Source organism: Dermacentor albipictus, chromosome 4 (genome assembly GCF_038994185.2).
Source record: "Dermacentor albipictus isolate Rhodes 1998 colony chromosome 4, USDA_Dalb.pri_finalv2, whole genome shotgun sequence".
Classification (NCBI taxonomy): domain Eukaryota; kingdom Metazoa; phylum Arthropoda; class Arachnida; order Ixodida; family Ixodidae; genus Dermacentor; species Dermacentor albipictus.
The window spans coordinates 83739072-83762528 of NC_091824.1; the positions used below are offsets into that span (position 1 = coordinate 83739072).

Sequence of the window (23457 nt, forward strand, 5' to 3'; positions counted from 1 at the left end):
GACTATCCCGAGTTTGACCCGAGCTGTCCGATTAGCTAGAAAGGACCTCACATAATTGTAAAAATTGCTTCCCAGGTTCAAGCTTGAGATTTCATGTAGGATATGTTTATGTGCAACCGTATCAAATGCTTTGTTAAGATCCAGACCCAGGATGCCCTTTACGTCCCTGCTAGGGTCGTCAATAATAGCCCGTTTGATCATGAGCATGGCGTCCTGTGTGGATAATGCCTTCCGAAAGCCTATGAGATTGTGCCTGAAAAGCTCCTGGTTTTCTATGTGTTCTATTATCCTGTTATGAATAGCATGTTCGGCTGCTTTGCCAATACAGGATGTAAGTGATATGGGCCTGAGGTTCTCCTTTGTTAGTGGTTTCCCGGGTTTCGGTATAAACGTCACCTTGGCCTCCCTCCATTCCGGTGGGACAGTGCCGGATCTCCAGTGACTATTAATTTTGACCGTGATTATGTCTATGGCATCATCATCCAGGTTTCGCAAAAGTTTATTTGTGATGCCATCCAGACCCGGGGCAGATCTCCCATTTAAATTAAAAAGTACATGCCTTATCTCAGCTGCAGTGAAGTCACTGTCCAAGGCCGGTTGCGATATTCCGGAGTAAGGTTCGCTTACTTCTTCTTCGTTTTCATATTCATTTTTAAGTGGCAGGTACATGTGTGCGAGGTCGTTTGCGACCTCTCTTGCTGTCCGCCCTATAGCTATCTGTTTATTGACGAGTCTGTTTATGGCGAGGTTTGTAGTACCTCTGGAGAGCTTGTCATTAAGTAGGCTCTTCAGTAGATTCCATTTGCCTCCTCTGCGCAATCTGCCGTCTGTTTCTGAGCAAGTTTCGTCCCATTGTTGACGTGAAAGCTGACCCGCGTATGTCTCGATATCACGATTAACTTGGGCGACCTTGGCTCTAAGTCTTCTATTGAGTCTGTGACTCTTCCATCTGGTTAGGAGAGAATTTTTCGCTTCCAGCATGTGAGCTAGCTTGGAGTCCATTTTTGGGACTTCCATTTCTGTTGAGACTGCTTTAGTAGCTTTCTTAATCGTTGCCTTTAGTTGATCTAAGAGCTCCTCATAAGATTCGTCATCTATGCTGGTTTCCTTACGCAACTTACGGAAGAGATCCCAGTCCACATACTCATATTTCCTTAGTGGTGGTGGTTGCGTCTGTAAGATGACTTCAATTATGTAATGATCACTGCCTAAATTATCCTGCAGATTGTCCTATGAGCCTTCAATTCCCCGAAGGAATGTAAGATCGGGGGTTGTATCTCTGGTAGTAGAGGTACCAGTTCTCGTGGGGAAGTTAGCATCTGTAATAAGAGCAAATTTTAATTCACTTGCCGTGGTTGCTAAATTAGTACCCTTGACGCTCTGATGACCATAGCCCCATTCTTTGTTAGGAGCGTTGAAGTCCCCAGCCACTACGAGTGGGGCTGTATCTGCCTTACTGGAAATGCGGCCCAAGAGGGTCTTAAAATCCCTTTTCCTATCTTGCGGAGAGCTATAAACTTTAGCTATATACACGTTAGCTGCTTTTTTGTTCTTCAGAATGAGTTCAATCATTTGTGCTTCTAGACCAACCTTGTACTTGGGAAGCTCGTGAGTTTCATAGGAGGTACCTTTTCGAACCAAAGTCGCTATTCCCCGACCCCCTGAAATGGTCAAGGTTTCGGAGTTGTAACCCGGTAGAGAGATATCCTCCTTAGCTAGTGTTTCCTGTAAGAGAATAACGTGCGGCTTAACTTTGGCCGATCTAATAAGCTGCTGCAGGGGAGCCTTGCGCCTTTGGAAACTCGCACAATTACACTGCCATATTTTAATGTTATTGTTGTCGTTTGAAGCCATTATGATACCACTGGTTGATTGCCCGAACCCCTAGAGTCCGCGCTCGGGCTGCCGTTTGTGCCTCCGTGGACTGCCGATGCAGCCGCTGCGCTTGCCTTTGCCTTAACTTTGGGCCTTTCTAGTTGACCCACTCGAGCATCTAGATTAGTGATGAGCTCCATGATTTTCGCCAGAGTCCTGTCTATTGTGGCTAACCTTGCGGCTATTCTGACTTTTTTGTTCTTGGGGGGTGCCTCACTCTCTCCCATCTCCTCTGCCTCAGAGGTTTCTAAATCTTCTTCCTCTGTTTCGCTAATGGGAACGGGGTGGGGGGCTTTACGTTTAGGTTTGCCGGCCAAGGGTTTTGGAGCCGTTGTATCCATCTGACTACGGGGTGTTTCGGACCTTTCTTTAAAGGATTTGAAAGCCTCCCTGAGCTCAGACAGTTCTTCCCTTAATTTCTGATTTTCTGATTCTAATGCCAATATTCGGGGATTTGACTCATGTTCCGGCTGTACCCTACCATTAGTACTCCTGGACCTTGCCCTTTTCGGTTGTCCTGGTTTCCCAAGGACTCCGTTCTTGACTCGATCGGCCCAGGTTGCTCTTGGGGTCGACTGTGAACGGGACCTCGATCTTGACCCAGGTCCTCGGGGTTGCGGGTCAACACCAGAAGATTCTCCAGAGCTGGGTTGTCCTCTGGATCGAGAACGCCCCCTGGAGCGGGAGCGCCCTCGTGAGCTGGAGCGTCCTCTCGTGCGAGAGCGCAAGTTGGCGTCATTTTCTAGCATGACCCCTTTGCGCTGGGAATTGTTGCTGTCTTCAATGTCTTCAGCCACCTGTGTACAGCGTGCTTGCTGTCGTTGGCGCCTACGACGCCTTTGCCTCACAATGTAAGGCATCTGGAATCTTCGACTGCATTTTCGGTCCCCAGTTGGGTGTGCGCCACCGCAAATAGCGCACTTGGGATCGCAATGATGATCTTCAGGTGGGGAAGTGATTCCACAGCCCCTACACTTTCTAACACTTGCCGGATTGGGACACACGTCGGATCTATGTCCGATTTCACCACAGCCATAGCACACATCTATCTGTCGTCGGTAGAGATAACAGGGCATGAGTACGTTACCACAAATAACGTGGTTTGGCACTCTTTGTCCTTCAAAAAGTACCACCACCGTTGTAGTCTGCTTGATCCGACGTACCTCGACGAGGCCCGGATTTCGGTGATTGACGAAAAGGGTTTTCAGTTCCGCGTCGCTAATGTCCAGGTCGATACCGCGAACAACACCCTTACATGTATCTTCTCCTGCTGCGGTGTAGGCCGCCACTTCGAAGGGTCCATCCCTCGTATGGATCTTGCGTACCTTGGCGTAAGCTCTTGCGTTTTCTTCCCGCGGAGTCGATACCACCAAGATGTTCTGACAGCCGTTCGGACAGTACGTGTCCTCCGTCGTGTCTTCCGGCGCTAAGGCTGCTGCCATGGCCAGCGCTCTGGAGAGATGCACCAGGCTGAACTTTTTAACGTCGAGGCCGCCACGGGGGCGGACAATTATCTTGATGTGATCCCTCGGTAGCATCGGGATCCTAGAGGCGGTAGCGACGCGCTTAAGCACGTTCTGCGAGGTGGCCATGCGGCGACTACCTTTCCCGCCATGGTTGGTATCCTTTATAGCCACGGATTTCCCGCCAGCGGCTAATGCGCGTCTCCTTCGGCGAGTGATGGCTGTCATCCATCCGATATCTTCCTCCGGGGTGATCTCCATGCCTTCAACAGCTGAGCCGGAGGCCATGCCTACACTCCGTCGTGCGCGTGAAGCCTAGGCCTACAGCGCGAGCCAGGGGCTGGCACCTTTTCTACGTGGCACGCGGAAAACAGTTTTCAACGAAGCGAAAAATGGACCCACCGGCAAAAAATGGGCATCCACGTAATCCTTGTGATACGACGCGTCGATCGCCACCAGGTTCTCAGGGGTGGCACAAAAATTCGGCGCAAGAACATTGATCGAAGCGGGAGCCGATGTTTGCACGACCGCACTAGTCGGCTTCTTCTTCTTCTTCCTTCTTAACTGATGCTGTCAGTTTAAAATCTGAAACACAGTGATTAGCACAGCCAACCATCATTTACAGCTCCTGTTTTCTTTTTGACTAACAGTAACTGTAGGATATACTATGACTACTGATGTGTACCACTTTTCAATGTTCTTACTCCTCACACCAGATGACACGAAGTATATATAAGAGTGCTGCCGCATGTGCAAATACATTTCTTTCCTCGAGTAAGACGTTACCCACGAAGCCTCAGGTACACCTGAATGTCGATTGCAACATGCCATAAATTTATATCACGAGGACCAACTTAAATGACCAAATCCCTGGAAGTGTCTTTATATCTTAAGAAAGATAAAAAATAAAGCACGGCTCTTAAGCACAGCTAAACTGAAACAGACCAAAGAAAAGCCCTAAAAAGCTATTCACTTTAGTTTTATCCTTTCTCTAAATTCAACGGCGTTCTCTCTAGTCTCGCATGGCTACTCTTGCTATTTTATCCAGTTTCCGTAAAAATCGGGAAATTCATGTGCACGAAGGAGTTAAATGGCGATCATTGATTGCCTATTTTAGGGCACGAAAGATCGCGACATCTCCCTTCGCATGTCGTATTCCGTTCGGGTTCGAAATCGAAAATCTCGCTTCCGCTGGAGAGGTAGCTCCTCAAGAGCGAGAGGAAACGTTCAATTCCGTATTTTGCATGATCTCTCATTATGCAAGCAGAGCGTCGCTGATTATCACTCTAATGATTTACGAGTTTCTGCTGCTATGCAGAGTGCTATCGCCGAGCACTCGGTCACGCTAAAACTAGGTCGCCGCTGATCTTCAGGCAATGTTCGATCTAAAGGCAAATGTACTTCAGCAGCAACACATCTGTGCTCCTGAAATGAAAACGCCCCAATAGGCCGCTACAAAATTTCCTGCGAAATGCGTGCGTAATACGTTCATGCCACCTCATTTGATATTCAAGGGGGAACCAGGAGTTTAACCCAGACTTAGGCGTCGTTGATCAATGCATCCCTTGCTGAAGAATATTTGGAAGTGCGCCGTTATTTGTCGTTACCTTGAACCGGGTTGAAAAGCAAAGGCTCTTCGTTCGCTCTGTTTCCTGAGCAGATCTGAAAGTTTCGTGCATATCCAGAATATGTTTGCCGGTTGCCACGCAAGTGTTAGAAATATTATAGGGACAAAACACCACTGCCACTCATGGGCCTCAATTGCCAGGTGTTTCTAGAAGCACTAGGGGTCCTTATGTGAGAGTGGTTACTTCTCCCAGCCATTTATTATTGCAATGACAACTTGTTTGAACTCAACGAAGTGGTTCATCTTGTGACAATAAAATACGACTTAACTGTCAACTCTCAAAGCAGATATATCAGAGGTAATGCTACACGACATGCACGTACATTGAACGTGATCAAACGTCGCGATGGATAGAGCGATGCATGTAGTTTTACCCTTCATATAGTGTCAAGCAGTGTTCCACTCCCTTTATAAGTGTCTCGCAGTACAGAAGGCAACCGACCGTATCGTGCTGCGGTTAATAGCTGTGTTCTTCCCTCAACCTCGTCGTAATTCACGAACACAGCGAGCGTTGTTTGGACGCTCCATGAGGGCTATATAGCATGGAGTTAATGTCTACGTCTTTCACTATGCTGACCCATGCCAATATCATTATTAAATCACGGACCATTTACGTTAACAAGGGAAAGGAGCGAGGGACAGCAACATGCTCGCGCGCCCCAGGACAATGACCCAAGTCGAAATTGAACGCCGCTAAAGCGTGGTCTATGCTGTACGAGAGCGAACAAACGCTCGCTTCTAATATGTGCAGTGTTTAACAGACGTGCTATCGGGCTTACGCACAAAGAACTCCTTTGATTAGCAGGTAACTATGCAGGCTCGTCTTTCAAGCGCACCCCTATTTATTAACCGTCTATTAACCTGCCTGGCCACTGCGCCCGGGAATCTGTGATGAGTGCTTTAATACAGTCGCGCGTCTCTCTTTTGTTTCTCATTGAGTTTTGCTTTCTTTTTGTTTTTTTGCCTTTGGCTCTGGTCATGCAGCTTTCTCAACGTACCCGCGGATGTGCTCTCATTCCGCGCATGAGTCACGCTCCTGCCCCACAACCCCCACTGAGTAATCATTCTGCGCTCAAGAGCGGGGATATGAAAGGGGCGCGCCTAGTGAAGAAATCTTGCCATCGCGTCGTTTTACGCAATCTTGCTCGCAGCGATAACAAATTGGGAAGCACACGCGATGCGCGCTTCCCAGGAATTCGCGAAGCTATCTGCTTCGCATCGCTGCTCCGAAATACCGAGTAAATTGCTGGGATTATCAGACCCATCTCGGGGGATCGGCTGAATGGACGAAATTTTCGTCTTCTGCGAAGAATTCCACGAGATGCTATGTGGCGGAAAGGGATCGGGCGTGCAGATGCACCAGAGAGTAAACGAAGCAGGCAAGCTGTTGCCGCGCCCTAGCAGTCCCAGCGAGAGCTACATAGCATGCGCAAACTAGATCTGTGGTGATCCTGCCCTGTGCTTTTGACCACTCCCTCATCGAAGACGTCGGAGCGCTTCTTCCAATGATTCAGATGAGGGGAGCTTTTAAATGCCTCAGAATTTCTGTGCCTGCCCAACGAGGAAACCTGTCCGTCCGTTCGTCCATCCGTCCGTTACTAAGGCGAATCGCTATAAAGATAATAATATATCAAACAAAATAAATTCGAAAGGAGAAACGTTGGTGGCGGTGACGTGTCTTCGATTGTGATAAGGTTGATAGCAACCGATAAGGTTTGAGAAGGCTAGGATCGAATCTAATAAGGTTGATAACAATAGATAAGGGCTGATAAGGGTCGGATCTAGTCTGATAAGGTTGATGACTGATAAGCATTTATAAGGGTTTATACTGGTTGGATCAATTTTCCTCACCTTGGCAATGACACCGGACTGCGTGGAGATGAGCTAGCGCCACAATGATTACGCATACTTAGACAACTCCCAGAGGAGTTTCTTCATCAATGCTTTTTATCTTGCTGAAATGATAGTCAGCACGATCGCCTTTGTCTTGCTGCTGATAAATGGTGGCTGAAAGCGCAAAAAATAAACATTCATTAAAGCGTTGGCCCTGGCAAGAAGCGCTGTTTCGACTGAGCCTTCGGCGACGTAGTAGCGTAAAGCGTAGCGCAGGATCGGCACAGATTTTGTTTGCGTATGTTCGCTGCGCCACTATCAGGGCGCGTGCGGATGCAGTTCGGCAATCGCTCGCGTACTGCATTTACTTTCCGGGTGCATACGTGCGCACGTACCGGTGCTTCATTAGAGAGAGAGAGAGAGAGAGAACTTTAATGAGCACCAGCAGTTTAGTCAGCTGGGCCTCGGCCTCCCATGACGGGACGTCAAGGTCTTGCCTCTTCGCCGCTTGGTAGGCCTGCTGGGTCGCCCAGAGTTGGTCGTCGAGATAGGAGCTGCGCAAGGCGGCGTGCCATCTCGACGAGAGGGTCACGGGATTAAGGTCTATGTATTGATGGTAACACATATCGATTTGCTTGTAGTACAAGGAGCATGGCATTAGTGTTGCACCATACTGAACCATGTATGATGCGTCAGGTCCGTCGAAGGCAATTACGATGGTCGTGGTGGAATCGATTCGCTTGGCGGATAGGGCTAGAGGATTACGATTAGAGCGAACAAAACATTATCAGCGCATTACGTGCCAAAATCACGATCCTATTTTGAGACACGCCGTAACGGAGGGCTCCGGACTAATTTCAACCATCTCGTGCTCTTTAACGTGCACCGAAGGCAAGGCACGCAAGAGTTTATGTATTCCTCCGCCATCGGAAAGCGGCCACCGCGCGGGTGGTATTGAATCCGCGACCTCGAGATCAGCTAGGCCATGGCGACTGAGCTAACGCGGCTGATTGTTAGAGCTAAAGTGGATGCGAGGGGCCTCCGCTGCGTGTTCCTACCTAACATGCTCATTGGGAATAGCAGGCTACGCATTCGGCTCTTCAGCAGAGAAGTAAGGCACCAAGCTGGGGTTCACGTAAATGCGCCGTCTTTTGCGGTTACCACTGCCAGTCGATCTGAGTCCTGAGTTAAGGAACTTCTATTGCCCGCCTCCTCCTTATCTCAGGACTCGTGGAACCGTCTTCTGGAAGCTGTCATTTCGTATTTTTCTAGTGTTTTCTCTAAATGCTGTCCCGTGCGACCACTTACGAAGGTGGCGGCCGCGTCAAGCTGGTTAGTTTAGCAGCTTTTATCCGGTCCCTCCTTCTCTTGTAATGATGAAAACTGAAATTGAGTCGATACGCTTTAGTTTTGTTACTCTAATTCTTACCTGTTTTGCCAGCGCCTATAACATGGTTGTCAATACAAATAATGTGGTGCAACCTTACACTGTAGCACTATGTGCAATGTGAAATTTATCCTTGTATCCTTGTACCCTTGTATTTATCCTTGTCCGCCTGTTCTATAAATTGTCTGTCTCTATAAATTTTGCTGTTTATGAAGACGAGAACGACTGGCATCTTCAAATGAAGCCCGATGCTGGGCTAGTAGCTGAATAACTATCAGTTCTTACGGCGTGATAGGTTAGCAAAGCAAACGTCTTGTTGGTCTGTTTCTGCCCGTTTTCTTTTTCTTTTCTTTGCTAACATTTTGCGCCGCAAACACCGACATTTCTTCAGCGGACAAGTGGGGATTATGACCAAGAGAAAACACTGCTAATGTTTACAGCATCACAATGCTTTCTGTTCAATTGGCGCTCCGCTGGTCACTCGCTACTTACACGACAACTTGTTTTCTCAGTTCGGCATGACCCAGAAGGAATTTCGTTATCCTTGGCGACCCATGCCGTTTGTCGTCTGCCTCCGAAAGGCGACGTTTTTATTACGAGTGTCACCTCAGGGGTAGCATCTATTCATAATTTCTTATCATATGTAAATCCCCATAAGCCTTCGCCTCCCCGCTTGCACTTTCTGCATCAACGTTCCCGGAACTGTTACCATTGTTCTGTCTCTTTCGCTCTCTCTTCTGAATTAAATTAAAGTAAAGCTGTGGTATCTATACTTATTTATTATAATGGGATGACGTAGGCTATACAGGGAAACTTCTAAAACATTTGTAAGCATCCTGACGGGTCACATCCGCTGAAAACTTTTCGTTAGAGGGGGCAATGGCGGAATGTTAGTCAGGTGCAGTGAACTTACGGCACACAAATGGCCGAACCGATAGCATAATGTAACAAAGTAATCGAACGGATACAACTTAAGCGGAAACAATACGCACATACACATATAGTAAAACTCTTCACTTTAATTATCTACAAAGAAAAATTATAGATTTCTAAAGGTCATACGATTATGTGAAGCGAAGCCTTGGAGGAGCGTCTATTTGAATTAAAAACTAAACTAACATTGATTCTACAAAACCTGTAACTTCACCGTAATGTTTATGTTCACGCGCCGCAAAGATTCTAACGTTCATTATTCTCATCCATTTTTATGTTATTTGTGAATAACACCGTTCGCAAGTTCTACTGAAATGCAAACACCAATTCAGGCATATGCACGTTGTCAGACGCCTCAGCAGTCGTTGTTTGATACCTGTCAAGAGAAGAACGTTGATGGCTGTATGCACGCACAGAAAAATACATGACATATGGATGAAAAAAAAAGCAAGAAAGATAAAGCCTCGCTACAAAACATAGCGCGATTCTTTCATCCTCGTGATAATATCTACGTGACTGCCGTGCTTAAACTCCTTCTACATAGCGTTGGTATCCTATACCTTAACATTAGCATATATAGTATGTTCTGCATTCATTGGATATACGCGCCGCAGTCAGGATTGAACCCCCGACCTTCTGCTCACCAGAGCAACACCATAGGGAATGAGTGACTGCCGCCGGCCATTTTTACTCAGCAGCGGCCCCGAAACGCTGTTCGAAAATTGCCTCAATTTGCGCGGACAAGCTGTACAGAACATGCTCTGCTGGACAGCCGTGCTTCAAACTCATTGTTACGACTCAAGAAAATTACACGCACTACGGAGACACGGCACAAAAAGGATGTGCTGATCAATATCGTCTCTTGGTTCTGCGGACTTTCTTTATTGACAGTTTGTTCGGTGGACAAGTTCCTCAGCGATGACTCGATTATGTTTTATATCATACCACGTAGCCTCTATATACTGTTATTCCTTGCGTTCTATCGCCTGCCAGTGGCTCCTTGGCCCTGTGAGGTTATTGACGCAGCTTTCTTGCCAAGGAGGCCGCAAACGTACGTATATGTGTTGGAAAGAAAATCGAAGGATCTGTTAGGCGGCGCTACCCGCACAGTCGGCTGGTGGCATTTAATAAATGGCTCCGCACCACACAAAGCCAGGTTTGCGACAGCGGCACAAAATCGTAAGTCCTTTATATGACGACACTATCACCATAATCTGTATGTCCGAAGAATCCCCCTGTGTCCTTATAATAGACATCTTATACTTATAAAAGGCAGAATGTATTCTAATGCTGAATGGAAAGGAAAATTCGCATTTATAGAAAGTGTTTTTTTTTTTGTCAAGTGTAACGTATATTTGCTTTGTTCCTGTCAGACTTTTCGAGCAGGTGCTGCTGTGCAAAACGGTGTGCAGGCCCTCTTGAAATGTCCGAAAAAAAAGACGCTGGCGATGGAAACCATCCATATTTCTACGGTCTTGCCTGATCAGGTGAAAGCTTTAAACCTGCAATCTTTTATCAACTGACCAGCTGAACTTCTCATTATGAGGTCTAGTATCACATCTTGCCGCAGGCATGGAGGCGCAGCGAAACACTTTCATGCAAGCGTCAAGTAGCCCTGTCTTCTCGCAATTGTTCCTAAGCACCCCACTAATGTGCCTCGCGCACCCTATATTGTTGAAGTTTTAGGCCATTCAGAATCCTCAGTATTATAACTTTCACTCTCAATAAACGAACAACACATAATGTATAACCAGAAGTAGAGGACACGATGACTACATTTACTCGATGTTGCGGTCGGAAACACTGAAAAAAAATGAAAGGATCACATCTCGTGTGCGGCCAGAATGAAAGAAAACATGAGGTAAACCAAATAGACGGTAATTTTCTTGTCCTTGTACGCGGGTGCATGCGGCAGTGATGCGATTGAGGGACAGAAAATAAATTAAATGAATTAAATTGCACGATTTGATGACCCGACAACTCACGGGTTAGGCGAGATGCCGCAGCGTAGGTCACTGGATTAGATTGAACCACCTCAGCTTCCTTAACTTACGCCAAGTACACGATCGTTCGTGTATTCTGCCTTCATCATAATGCAGCCTCGGCCGGCTAGGAAGCGAACCCGCAACTTCTCCCTCAGCAGCACAGCGCCATACAGACACTGAGCCAGAGTGGAGAGTGCTTCACGAACAGGCGCTTAGCTTTGGGGTTAGAACGGGTGTTTAGTACCATGTTGGGGTCATTATGCGTAAGACATCGAAATTATAGGTTAGAAGTTAGGTGTTATAATTCGTTACTTCCTGTTAACGTTTATTTCTGGAGTGATATTAGATGTAAGCGTCACAGGATTTGCATTGCAGTGAAGATGGCTGATATACAGCCGGCCTGTGTTATATTCTAACCATTTTAAATGAGCTGCTGCGCTTACCGCTGCTTTGTTTTCTTGCTCAGGTACCGGAACAGCGTCGCATTTACTCGACCACACCAGCAATTAAAAGCTAGGCTTCCTTGTTTCCATTGTTCGGCGAAAAAAAGGATAAGGAAGTGAAAGACCGCCACCGCATGTGCTCCACGCAAGAGTAATAGCGAGCGGCTGTAGAGACGTGCATTTGTTTTACTGCTGGTCAACGACTTAAAGTCAGGACGAACCAAGTAAACAATGACGTCGAATGTTGTTTTGCACAATGCAAACCAAACTATCCCATAATTTGAACGAAAAAAAAGCAGCAGTGACCATCAATTCTTCTTCTTAAGGCTGTTAGAATCCAAACAGTAGTCACTGTTTGATTTTTACTTACCATACAAGACAATTTTCTCTCATTTTTGTAGTGAAACAATTGAATTGCGCTGCCGATAAAATGTAATGGTGGGCGCATAAGCGGGAACTACGCCTCGCTTTCTCATGAAATATGCGTCTGTAAGGTTACTCTAATGAGTTGTGTACACGAAGTCGTTTGGTGTTGTAACAAACAAACAAAAATTACGCCTCAAGCAACTTCTTTCTTCCGTGTTTCCGTTTAGAAAGGTTCCTTATTATGTTCAGCAGCCGGACCTCTGATTTCGCACTCATTACAGCAACAGAGCCCCGAGCTGCCAGAAGCTGTCCAGCGCATGGATATTTATACGGTCGAGGAAGATTTCAGGCCACAACAACGTCCAGCCAAGCTTGACTACAGAACGCTGTAACGCTTAAAGGACACGCTCCAGCGTTCGGCGAAGCTCCATTAGAAAACAGGACAGCGTGTCATGTTCTCTGGGTGCTCCCAAACACGACAAGCATTTGTTGTGCATTCTTGCTCTGGCGCGGCGTTTAGAACGCGAGAAAAAAAATGGGCAGGGGAGAGGAGTGAAGCGTCCAAGAACCAGTTCTGTTAGAACGCGGCAAGCGCGCAGCAACTAAAAATTTACAGGCGTCGAGTTTGCTCAATTAGAGTGGCTCGGCCTGTGAGTGGGTGCAAATACGCGCGGCGGGGCCCAGAAGCGGCGTAAGCGGAGCTGATAAAGAATGTTATCACAACGTACTCGTTAGTGCGGGCAGCTGGAATAGATGCGCGCGACATTTGTGCACTTCATGGGTAGTTTCGCTACATTTTCTACCTTTTTGCTACCTTGACCGTCATTCGCACAGAAGGCCATTAGAAAGTCCTGCTGTGCACTTCAGGGATTAATGGGCGAGAGAGGAAAGAGAGAGAGAAAAGGATGCATAGAAAGGCAGGGAGGTTAACCAGAGGTAGTTCCGGTTGGCTACCCTGCACGGGAGGAAGGGTGAAGGGGGATAAAAAGAGAAAGAGGGCGGAAGGGGGAGATAGAAAAAAATAGAGACGAGCACAACCAAACCGCGTATACACTACGGAGTGGTAGGGGGCGGTGTTCTTACAGTCTATCGTGAAGCCCCGCAGACCGCAATCAACTGTCAAAGATAGCAATATGCTTTTTAGCAGGGGAAGCAAATAAACGAATATTCCGATGAAAGCCAATGTGTTTAAGCCTGAGATACACCAAAGGCACCAAGGCACTTTTCATTTTCCCTCACACACTACTAAAGACAAGAATTATCAGCTGATACCTTCTGGTTTTAATCTACGAAAAGGATCAGACAATAATGTGACGGGAAGCAAGAGTCGGTAAACATTAGGGGAAAGTGCGTTTACAGAATAGAAATACAGGGGGAATGTACAGCTAAAATATCGGATCGAAGACAACGCGAGCGCTTCTTCGATCCTCCTTTTCGTCACCTTACTAGGCGCCTTCTTGAATGTGCTGCGACAGCTCCTAACAATATGACACCCACCTCCGAAGATACGAAGCCAAAAGACAATAGAGAAAACACACTCTGGTTTATTTGGAATTTATAAGTAAGGAGAAATGTAATTAAAATGGACGAGACGACAACTTACCACAGGTGGGAGCCGAATCCACACCTTCCGCATTACGCGTGCGATGTTCTACTAATTCAGCTACGCTGGCAGCTATCAACCCGTCCACTTTGTTTGGCATCTGCGTAAGTTGTCTAGGTCACCCTGGCAGTGTTCGATTCGCGAGTCAAGTTGTCGTTTCATCCATTTTCATTTACATTTCCCCCGCCATTTCTACATTTTATTTCAAACTACAATTAATATCCCCGTATCCGTTCCCTAACTTCATTGCCTCTCGTCTTCGCATGACTGCGACCAATAAAAATTGGCTGAGGCTTAGCTTGGTTAAGCCTAGTCAGATGCGAAGCATATTGGTGGCTAAACTTGGTAAGTAACTTGTCGCCGAGCCGCATACTGAGCACGTTGCTTGGCCGCTCTTCATCAGTCTCTGTAGCACGCCGCAACCTTCGCTTCTCATTCCAACGAGCAGCTCTGTCTCCAGGAGGCATCTCACCTAGTGAGTGTCTAGCTGAGGCAAGCGCAGCTGCTTATGTACCGCCGCGACGCCGCGAGTTGGAGCCCCGTTTCTCCTCTGTCGTGACGTCACGGTGTCACGTGGTACTGAAGGCGACACCGCCGGGCCTGAGGAGCTGGGTTGAGCTCTAGTAATATGCTTCGCATAAAAATCGCTGCCTTTGGGTTTCCCTTTCCTCTCGTCGACCACATAAGAGTGCAACACTAGCGGAAGGGACGCGATAGACCGACTTGCTCGACGCGGGCTGCGCCGATCGAACGTGGGATTCGACGCGGTGCTTGCGCTCCCGAGAGGCGGTGGACACTGAGTCAAAGCCGCGGCGCCGGCGTCTACAACACCGACGCGGAGGCGCTGGCATCGAGCCGCCTTTCGGGCTCCGACGCCGTCAGACGGCGCCAAGGGGCGAAAGGCTCCAACGTTACCTGATCGACGCGGCGCGGAGCGTGGATTTGCTCCTCCGTTGGAGCACGTGAAAGGATTGCGGCGGGAAAGGCGCGCGGGCGTTCGGGAGGAGCCAGGCTCGTTCGAGCGCCTCGAGGCGACGGTGGCATTGGATACCGGGTGTGCACCACGACTTTGGCGCTAGTGGTCGTGAATTCACGAGGCGAGCACAACTTCGAGTGAAGAGTGACTTTCGTCGCGTCGATAAACAGCGAGCGGCGGCGCCCTGGACCACGTGAGCGGACAAGCTGATTCATTTGTTGTCCCGCCGTCGATCAAAAGTTCCCGAGACCGCACTCCGTAACATGAGCTTCGTCCTGCCTAGCGGCGCCAACGCTTTTTAACTGCATACTGTACAAGTAACCGTAATATATCTGCCCTAAAACTTAAAGAAGCCAAGGGATATTTAGCTATGTCCGGTAAATAGGGCTTCCTGTCGAATATTTTGTTCTTCCGGGATTTCCCCTAATTGTTCCTCTATATTGCCACATACGGGCAAGATATCCGATGCCCTGATTCTGTGTATATATGGCCAAACATTTCAGACCTAAATACAAGAATGTTTATTTTTGCGGCCGGTGCTTTGAGTGCAATTTTGTAAGAATGTATTAGGTTTTGTTCTGACTTCTCACTGCCCCGTTGGTGTCTCTCTGTCACATATCATGTTGGGCGTCAGGCATGCTCCAGCTAAAACCTAGCACTTCTAATCTGCGCTCCTTTTCTCTTTGTTCTACTGGAAAAAATATCGACAATTTTCAATTTTCCAGCAAGCTTAATACCAGCGTATTCCCCGGTCACTGAAACGTATCCCCATTGAACTTGCTAAGGTATGGGTGAGAGAAGCAATCAGCGTTGGATTATATGGATTGATTGCCACATGAGCAGCTCAATGATGATCACTTTAATTTTGAGTGAGCCCCTGTACAATCCTTCAGCGAGAATGAGGATCTCCTGCCGGTGTAGATCAGTGAGTGTGGTGTTCGGGCGCTGGGATAGAGCTTCCAGTTATATATGATTACTTGTCGCTATGGTCTCATTCCGATTTTAGAACAATATAAAAGCGCTCGTATACTTAAATGCTGCTGGATGTTAAAGACTGCAATTGCTGAACGCTGCCAATTGATGAAGATGTTTATCAAAATGTCTATTAAAGCATCCGTATTTCCGGGAGGTATTCAGAGACCTGGATTGGGAAGAATTGCGGATAAAAGTTAATGGAGAATACCTTAGCAACTTGCGATTCGCTGATGATATTGCCTTGGTTAGTAACTCAGGGGACCAATTGCAATGCATGCTCACTGACCTGGAGAGGCAAAGCAGAAGAGTGGGTTTAAAAATTAATCTGCGGAAAACTAAAGTAATGTTTAACAGTCTCGGAAGAGAACAGCAATTTACAATAGGCAGCGAGGCACTGGAAGTAGTAAGGGAATACATCTACTTAGGGCAGGTAGTGACGGCAGATCCGGATCATGAGACAGAAATAGTCAGAAGAATAAGAATGGGCTGGGGTGCGTTTGGCAGGCATTCTCAGATCATGAACAGCAGGTTGCCATTATCCCTCAAGAGGAAAGTGTATAATAGCTGCGTCTTACCAGTACTCACCTACGGGGCAGAAACCTGGAGGCTTACGAAAAGGGTTCTACTCAAATTGAGGACGACGCAACGAGCTATGGAAAGAAGAATGATAGGTGTAACGTTAAGGGATAAGAAAAGAGCAGAGTGGGTGACGGAACAAACACGAGTTAATGACATCTTAGTTGCAATCAAGAAAAAGAAATGGGCATGGGCAGAACATGTAATGAGGAGGGAGGATAACCGATGGTCATTAAGGGTTACGGACTGGATCCCAAGGGAAGGGAAACGTAGCAGGGGGCGGCAGAAAGTTAGGTGGGCGGATGAGATTAAGAAGTTTGCAGGGACAGCATGGCCACAATTAGTACATGACCGGGGTTGTTGGAGAAGCATTGGAAAGGCCTTTGCCCTGCAGTGGGCGTAACCAGGCTGATGATGATGATGATGATGATGATGATGATGATGATGATGATGATGATTTCCGGGTGGTGCGAAACACCACGGATAAAACGATGTAACGGAACAGAGCGAATGTTGCTTAATGCATCATGGTTGAAACTGCGTTCCAGCGTAGTATTGGGCGCGTAATTATAGGGTGCTCACATATAGCTATTATTCTGCAATAGAGATAGGTACGTGCAACTGCTGTCTTATATGTGCAATGACTATAAGAACATGTATATTTATTGTTTTCTTTTTCATTTTTTGATAGTAGTATGGCAGTAGTCGTTGCATAATTTTAGAGAAATATCTTCGGGACTTGCTCCCACGACATTGATATTTTCCCGATTGGCTTAATAATACTGAAAGTGCGCGTATTTTTCTGTGCGCAGCGTAGTGTCTGGTTGTGACTTGGAATAAAATACCCGAGTTTGAAAGCAATATATAGTTTGCTACTGAACAAACAAGCAAATACAGATGCTATTTTTCCCTTCAAAATAAATAAATAAAACTAAGAAACGAATGAATGAATGAATGAATGAATGAATGAATGAATGAATGAATGAATGAATGAATGAATGAATGAATGAATGAATGAATGAATGAATGAATGAATGAATGATAAACCACCGTCTTGTTTTGCAGGGTCACCATCAACATACCGAAGTGACTGCACAGCCGGGTGTTTCGGCCAGTATTTCCAAAGGCGGCAAGATTCGGCCACCGGGAATGGGGCCACTTGCGTAGGTGGCAGTTTTTAGACTTGGTGTCACTCTCGTTTGCGGAGGACAGCGGCAACTCTAAAGGTGACGTGTCCGTGAACTGTCACTGCTTCCGAAGGGTGATCAACATCGCAGTGTAGATTCCACCTCATCGGAAAGCCGGCACTGACGCCTACACCCTGCTACAGGTGAGATATTCGTTGCACTCAGCGAAGACCTGTTGACGTCGCCGCCAGTTTTAAACACTAGCGTAGGGTACCTGGATAAGAAGACTACGCGCAGTCGCTCTGATGAAAAGTTGGCTAAATATAGACAATTTTTTTTCATTAAAAGTGTTTAAGGAGAGGTTGCTGCCTATGTGTGGCGCCGGCTACTCCTCTTCTCTAACATGATAGTTATCGTCGGAAAGTTTTCAGCAGGCACGAAAGTGGACTAATAAATGCATGAACGAAGATTCACATACTAAGTCTCAGTACTGCAATATAAATAAATTATCACGCGACAGAAGAGCTCGCATGGCATCACATATGGACGATTCTCTATACCTTGTCGTTGTTCACGTCGTTTACGTCTTCACCTGAAATCCAGGTGAGCGCTGACGGAAGCATCTTCGCCTATACCAAAAAGCAAACACTGTACTTCCAGTTGTACATGTTGACGGGATGTTCGTGCATGAATTAAATTACTGTGCGAAGAACTTGCAGTAATGCAATAATGCAATAGCTTTCGCATCGTATTATTTAAATTCATGCGGAGAGCGATCAGCATTTGTGATCGAAGACCGTTTTGATATGCGAGACTATTGCCAAACTAAAAAATAAAAATAAATTGTAGGCATTCCGTTCTAAATCTAACTCTTTCGAATCCGGGTGCTTTAATGCCCTGAACGTGCTAAATGCCCGTCACGGGGCATGTAGCGAGTCGAGACTCAACAACTGACGTAGTGACGTCATGAACGAAGTGTGCTGTAGCATGCGTTTGTTTTCAAGAAGCACTGATGGAGAGTTTGAAACATTATGCAAATGAACTGAAGCGTTTAAACAGCTGTTTACAATACAAGAACAAAGACACCACAACGGGCACCACTGGGTTCGCTCGTAAGGGCAACGTCCAGAAACTCCACATGTAATTTTTCGGTGGTATGACTGGCTCTGCCTGGCATACTGCAATCATAAGACATTTTTGTATGTTGTGAAGCAAAATACGACATATACGGCTCCCTTTTCGAACAAAACTTATAAGAGGGCCCAACGCACCGAGCGCGAGAAAACGTTCTTCGCAAAACAAAAAAAAAGGAAATATCGTGCACAGCGACAGAGTATTATTATTTGCCTGGTATTCGGATAAAACATATGAACAACGAATTCACTGAAGTTCATGAATGACAGCGAAAAGTGCCTTTGTAAAAAGTGATGTGGTAACCTATTCACAACAATAGTCGTAAGCGCAAACTGCAAGGCACCTGTGCGGACATGGTAATGAGGAAATACTCTTAGGTTAGATAAACTTTTGTGAACAATGGCTACGACGTTCATGTACAAAACAGCGCGATAAGACGAGACATACTGACGCGGCCATACGTGCAGTCTCTGGCCCTTCACCTGTGCATCCGTGGGCGGGGGCGTTTCTACGTAGGCGTGTCTTTCCATTCTATTACCTTCCAGGCTCATTTGCAGATAAGAATAACGATCCTTCAAGTAAAGTTATAATTTCGAAGATGACGGCGTCGTTTATACCATCTACACTTTTAGACTTACAAATCAGGTTTTATAACCGAGCTGGACCGTGGTCCTCATTGCAATCCAGCTCACATATTTGTTCCATTTACACAGCAAATTAGTGACGTCATAGAAAGGTAAATCCGCAGCTATTTATTTTAATTTCACAAGAGCCAGTACCATGAATATAGATTTTTTGGTGTTCGTCGTGTCGTAGCAGGTAGGATTAAAGTCATTGTTTGAGGCTATTTATAATCGTGGAACGACCGGGAGGGGCCGATTTAACGACCTCCTTAAAAAATAGCTAAACACCTCTTCCCCAGCTAGCGCAGCTCTTCGTGTAGCGACAGCGCAGTGTTTCGAAAGAACAATTGCGTCCTTTGATATATGCTTTCTTTTTTCTCTTTCGCGAGACGAAAAGTGCTGCCGCTAAAAATTCCTCTTCACTTTTTTGTTGCATATATGTTTTGTTGTTGTTGTCGAAAACGCACTCATATATGAAGTATATATATATATATATATATATATATATATATAAATATATATATATATATATATATATATATATATATATATATATATATATATATATATATATATATATATATATATATATATATATATTGTTGCGCCCACAAAGGGCGTTACTTTCAAGCCGGGTAGAGTTAGAAGCGATGGCCTTGATCAGCTGAGCGCCTGACGAGATTCAGCCAGCCAGCCACACGTCGTCTTCCTCGTTCACCACTCTTCGGTGCCCCCGCATACTGTTTGTTGAGGCGTTAACCCACTATGCACCTAAGAGCATAACATTATATATATATATATACACTCCACCGTACATGAGAGGTCATATGTGTTGCTTCTTTATATATCTTATGTGGTTGTTTACCTCAGTATTTTATCTCTTCTACAGAATGTCCCTGCTAACGCTAGCCAAGCTGTTAAAAATTCCCCTACGATTACGATACTCGCCAATGCCAAATTTGAGCGCAGCTGTGCTCGTCTTCTCTTTTAGCGGTCGCGGACAGTCTGTCTCCTGTGGCACGTTGCAAGCGGAGCGAAATCGGGAGATCGCGATAGGCGGCGCGTGGGTGACGTGTGGGCGCGATTCACAGGAGCCGCTGCAGACAGACCTCCGCTCATGCAGTGCTTTGTTTCCATACAGACGACGCGCGCCATGCTGGCCCCATCTCGTAGCCATCGTCGCCTCAAAGGCCGTCATGCGCGGCCCTACGCGTTTTTTCTCACGCTTTCGCCATACTCCCTCCTAGGCTTTTCGCGCGTCGTGGTTCCACTTCACCCTCCTCCTCTGCTTTCCTCCTCACGCTCTCTTCGCTATCGCAGTTTTTCATCTCCCGCTGTGCTTCGCGTTCGCTTTCATCCTCCGCTATGTTCGTTCCCTCGTTTACGAGGGGCAACGCCGATACTCGCTGCAGTAACGGGCACCTAAGAATGGTGCTCTAAGTAAACTTGGAAAATACGGGATAATAAGGATGATGGTGTTCGGTCATAGGCCCCTTCTTCCACTACGAGGATAACATTCGCGTGCTAATTAGCGGGCTGACTAGAGAATAATAAAAAAATAGATCTTAATTTTCTGATTCGGGGCGTACTTTCCGACGAGAAATCGGTTATTGCTTCCTAAAAGAACCTATTCAGTCGTTTTATAGCGCTATGTCCTGCGTAATTATCTCTTGGTGTTTTTTTTTGCGCTTTACCCGTAGCGCATTGTATATGAAAAGGGCAGCGTCATTGTACACCCACGCGCCACGACACCAGTGGTATGGTGCGGTAGAGTAAAACTTTACTGAGGTCCTGCAGATCGTGAGTCATCACACAAAGTGGGCCGCTCCCACGTCGGAACAGGAAGGCCAAGCCTATCGGCCGCATTGTGGGCCTGCTGGACAGCCCAGACTTGGTCAGCCAGAAGAAAGCTGCGGAGAACCGGCTCCCATCTGGCCGAGCTGTTATCGATAATAGACCGGGACCGGGCACACCACGAGAGCATGTGTTCTAATGTGGCTATTTCTCCACAATCGCGGCAAGTACCATTGGTGTAAGTATCCGGATAGATTGTATGTAAGAGCGACGGATTGGGGTACGTAATCGTTTGCAGTAGACGGAGCGTTAGTGCTTGAGCTCTATTGAGCCGCAGATGAGGAACGAAGTAGGTTCTACGGCTGAGATAGTACTGTTGAGTAATCTCGTTGTAGATGTAGGGTGTGTCCCTGTTCTCTGGGTAGTCGGCTTCCGATTTGTCGGCGGTAGCGCGGTGGGCAAGTTCGCGCGCAGCCCCGTGAGCCGACTCGTTCAGGTTGGGAAGAGCACCCTCTATTTGAGCCTGATGTTCGAGAAACCAATAAATGAAGTGGTGCGTGATTTCCTTGCCCCCAAGAAGTCTGAGGGCCTGTTTGGAAACGGTGCCTTTTTCAAATGCTCTAACTGCAGACCTTGAATCGCTATATATAACATCCCGTGAGCTATCCAGCAGTGCTAGTGCAATAGCCATTTCTTCAGCAATTTCCGAGCCCCTGGTCCGAACCGAGGCAGCATTGGTGATTCCTTGCCGACCATCGACAGCGACGATGATGAACGCCCATGCACCACGACACCAGCTGTCCCAAAAATGATTTGAAGGACTAATTTGGCTCATTGCCTGAATCGGCAAACCGCCTAGTTATTGCGTTAGGCTATGATCGTGATGCAGAACACGTAGCTCGTGATAATCGGAAGCCAAAACCCTCAGCTTGCCACTTCCAGACGCTTACGCGCGCTGTTTGTATGCTCGTTCATGACGAGCCGCCTCACTTAACATTCTCATTGGATGCTTTCATATGCAATCTCACATATTGCAAGAATGATATTCATTTCTCTCCTTTTTCATGGGCTTTTTTATTTAAGTTTAATCACATGATGGGGCGCGAGCACGTATTTCCGCAGCTCGGGCGGTCGGGACAGTCGCAAACCGCTACAGCTGAAGTAAAAATAGTACAAGAAGGTGGGGATTCGAGAGGGGGCGGAGAGGGGAGGGGGAAGGTGGCCTGGGCGGGGAGCACATGCCGAGCGATGCCTCTTTGAAGCCGGGCCGTCTATCGACCGTCCTCGACCGCACAGAACGAAGGGGGAGAGGGAGGGGTAGCCGCGAGCGATGTCCGCCGATCTCATTAGAACGATCATTTCAAATTCCTTTGTGGCCAGCGCAGCTCAAACCAACCGCGCACAGGCTGATACCTCTTCCCATCATTTTCTTTTATATATACCGCGGGCTCCGAGCAGTAATCAATGCCACTGCCGCAGCTGTTGAGGCGTAATTTGTCACGAATTTAGTCGGGCGCTCGAAAGTCTATTTGCCGCAACCCGCAACGATCGCTGCCCGACCCTTTTCAGTCGATCAATTGAAAGCGCTCCGAACGATTAGCGTACCTCCCCATCTCGTGTGGGTTTGCGGAAATTTGATTAATATAGACCTGGTACACGTTCCTCGTGTCTAATTCCACTCGGCACAGCACTACTTGCTCTCGGAAGCCCTGCTTCTCTCCTGAGAGCCAGAGTGCTTTCACTGCTTCTTCATCGATTGCCGTGCTGTGGAGAACATAACTTAACGACAGCTTATAAAATTCGCTCGCAACAGAATTGCACTACGCTTGCCGGAAACGTTCCGGCGTCCGCTGTTGAATTGTGGCGCTTTGACGGAAGTTCGAAGTTTGTATTGCCTCGTACTAAAGGCTGCTGAAAATTTATACCACTCCTTTTCTTTTTTTTATGTGGGAAGACTGGCGAGTTAGAGGTATAGAAGAATGACAAAAAACCACTTAATGCGATGCTCAGAATTCTTAACCGTAAGACGGGAGCTTATTGCGTAAGCTGACAGTACCTGCAAGTACCCCAAATACAGTTAGCATTTGGTTTAACACATGGAAAACACAATATTACGTTTGGCGTATACCTTTGTTAATCCAGCGAATTAATCGTAGTTTTGACATTTACCTCTGATTTCACTATGATGTGTATACAAGTCCGCTATGGTCTGTTGCTGCAAAACTTTCAGTAACTTTCGCGCATTTCTCGACCTAGCCCTTTCAGGATGATTCTGCACCCCTCGCTTTCAGCAACCTTTCCGCACCACCACAGCGAGTGAATGGGGGGGGGGGGGGAGGGGGAATTGTAACCGTTTTCGCCGCTTCGCCCACGATTGAACGTATACTCTTAGAGGATAGGTACCCTCCACGACGTACATGTATGGAGGCCGCTGATAGCTCGCCGAAACAGCGAGAGAGCAGGGTGTTGTCTGTGCTGTTAAAGCAGAAAACAAAAGAAGGGGTGTGGGGAGAGAAGAAAGTACTTGAATTTCCGCTTTGTCAGTTTGGCAGGCCTATTTGTCCATGTTGCGTTAATATAAAAAAATTTTGGGGTTTTATGTGCTAAAACCCCTTTCTGATTATGACGCACGCCGTAGTGGAGGACTCCGGAAATTTTGACCACCTGGGGTTCTTTAACGTGCACCTAAATCTAAATACGCGGGTGTTTCTTCCATTTTACCCCCATCTTATTGCGG

General features: G+C 46.9%; 1 protein-coding gene and 1 long non-coding RNA gene across 3 annotated transcripts in view; one reads left to right on the plus strand and one right to left on the minus strand.

Annotated features, from left to right (window-relative positions):
• Positions 1-23457, minus strand: part of LOC135901180 (uncharacterized) — a 472757-nt gene that overhangs the window by 264211 nt on the left and 185089 nt on the right. The gene's annotated exons all lie outside the window — the stretch shown is intronic.
• LOC135901178 (uncharacterized) overlaps positions 1-23457 on the plus strand; it is a 273193-nt gene that overhangs the window by 89843 nt on the left and 159893 nt on the right. Inside the window, exons 1-2 of one of the 2 annotated variants that reach the window (XM_065430867.2) lie at positions 14442-14684; positions 17108-17372. The gene's annotated coding sequence lies outside the window, so the exon portion shown is untranslated. Of the gene's footprint in view, positions 1-14441; positions 14685-17107; positions 17373-23457 lie in introns of those variants that run through there. The other variant, XM_065430868.2, reaches the window with a different exon arrangement.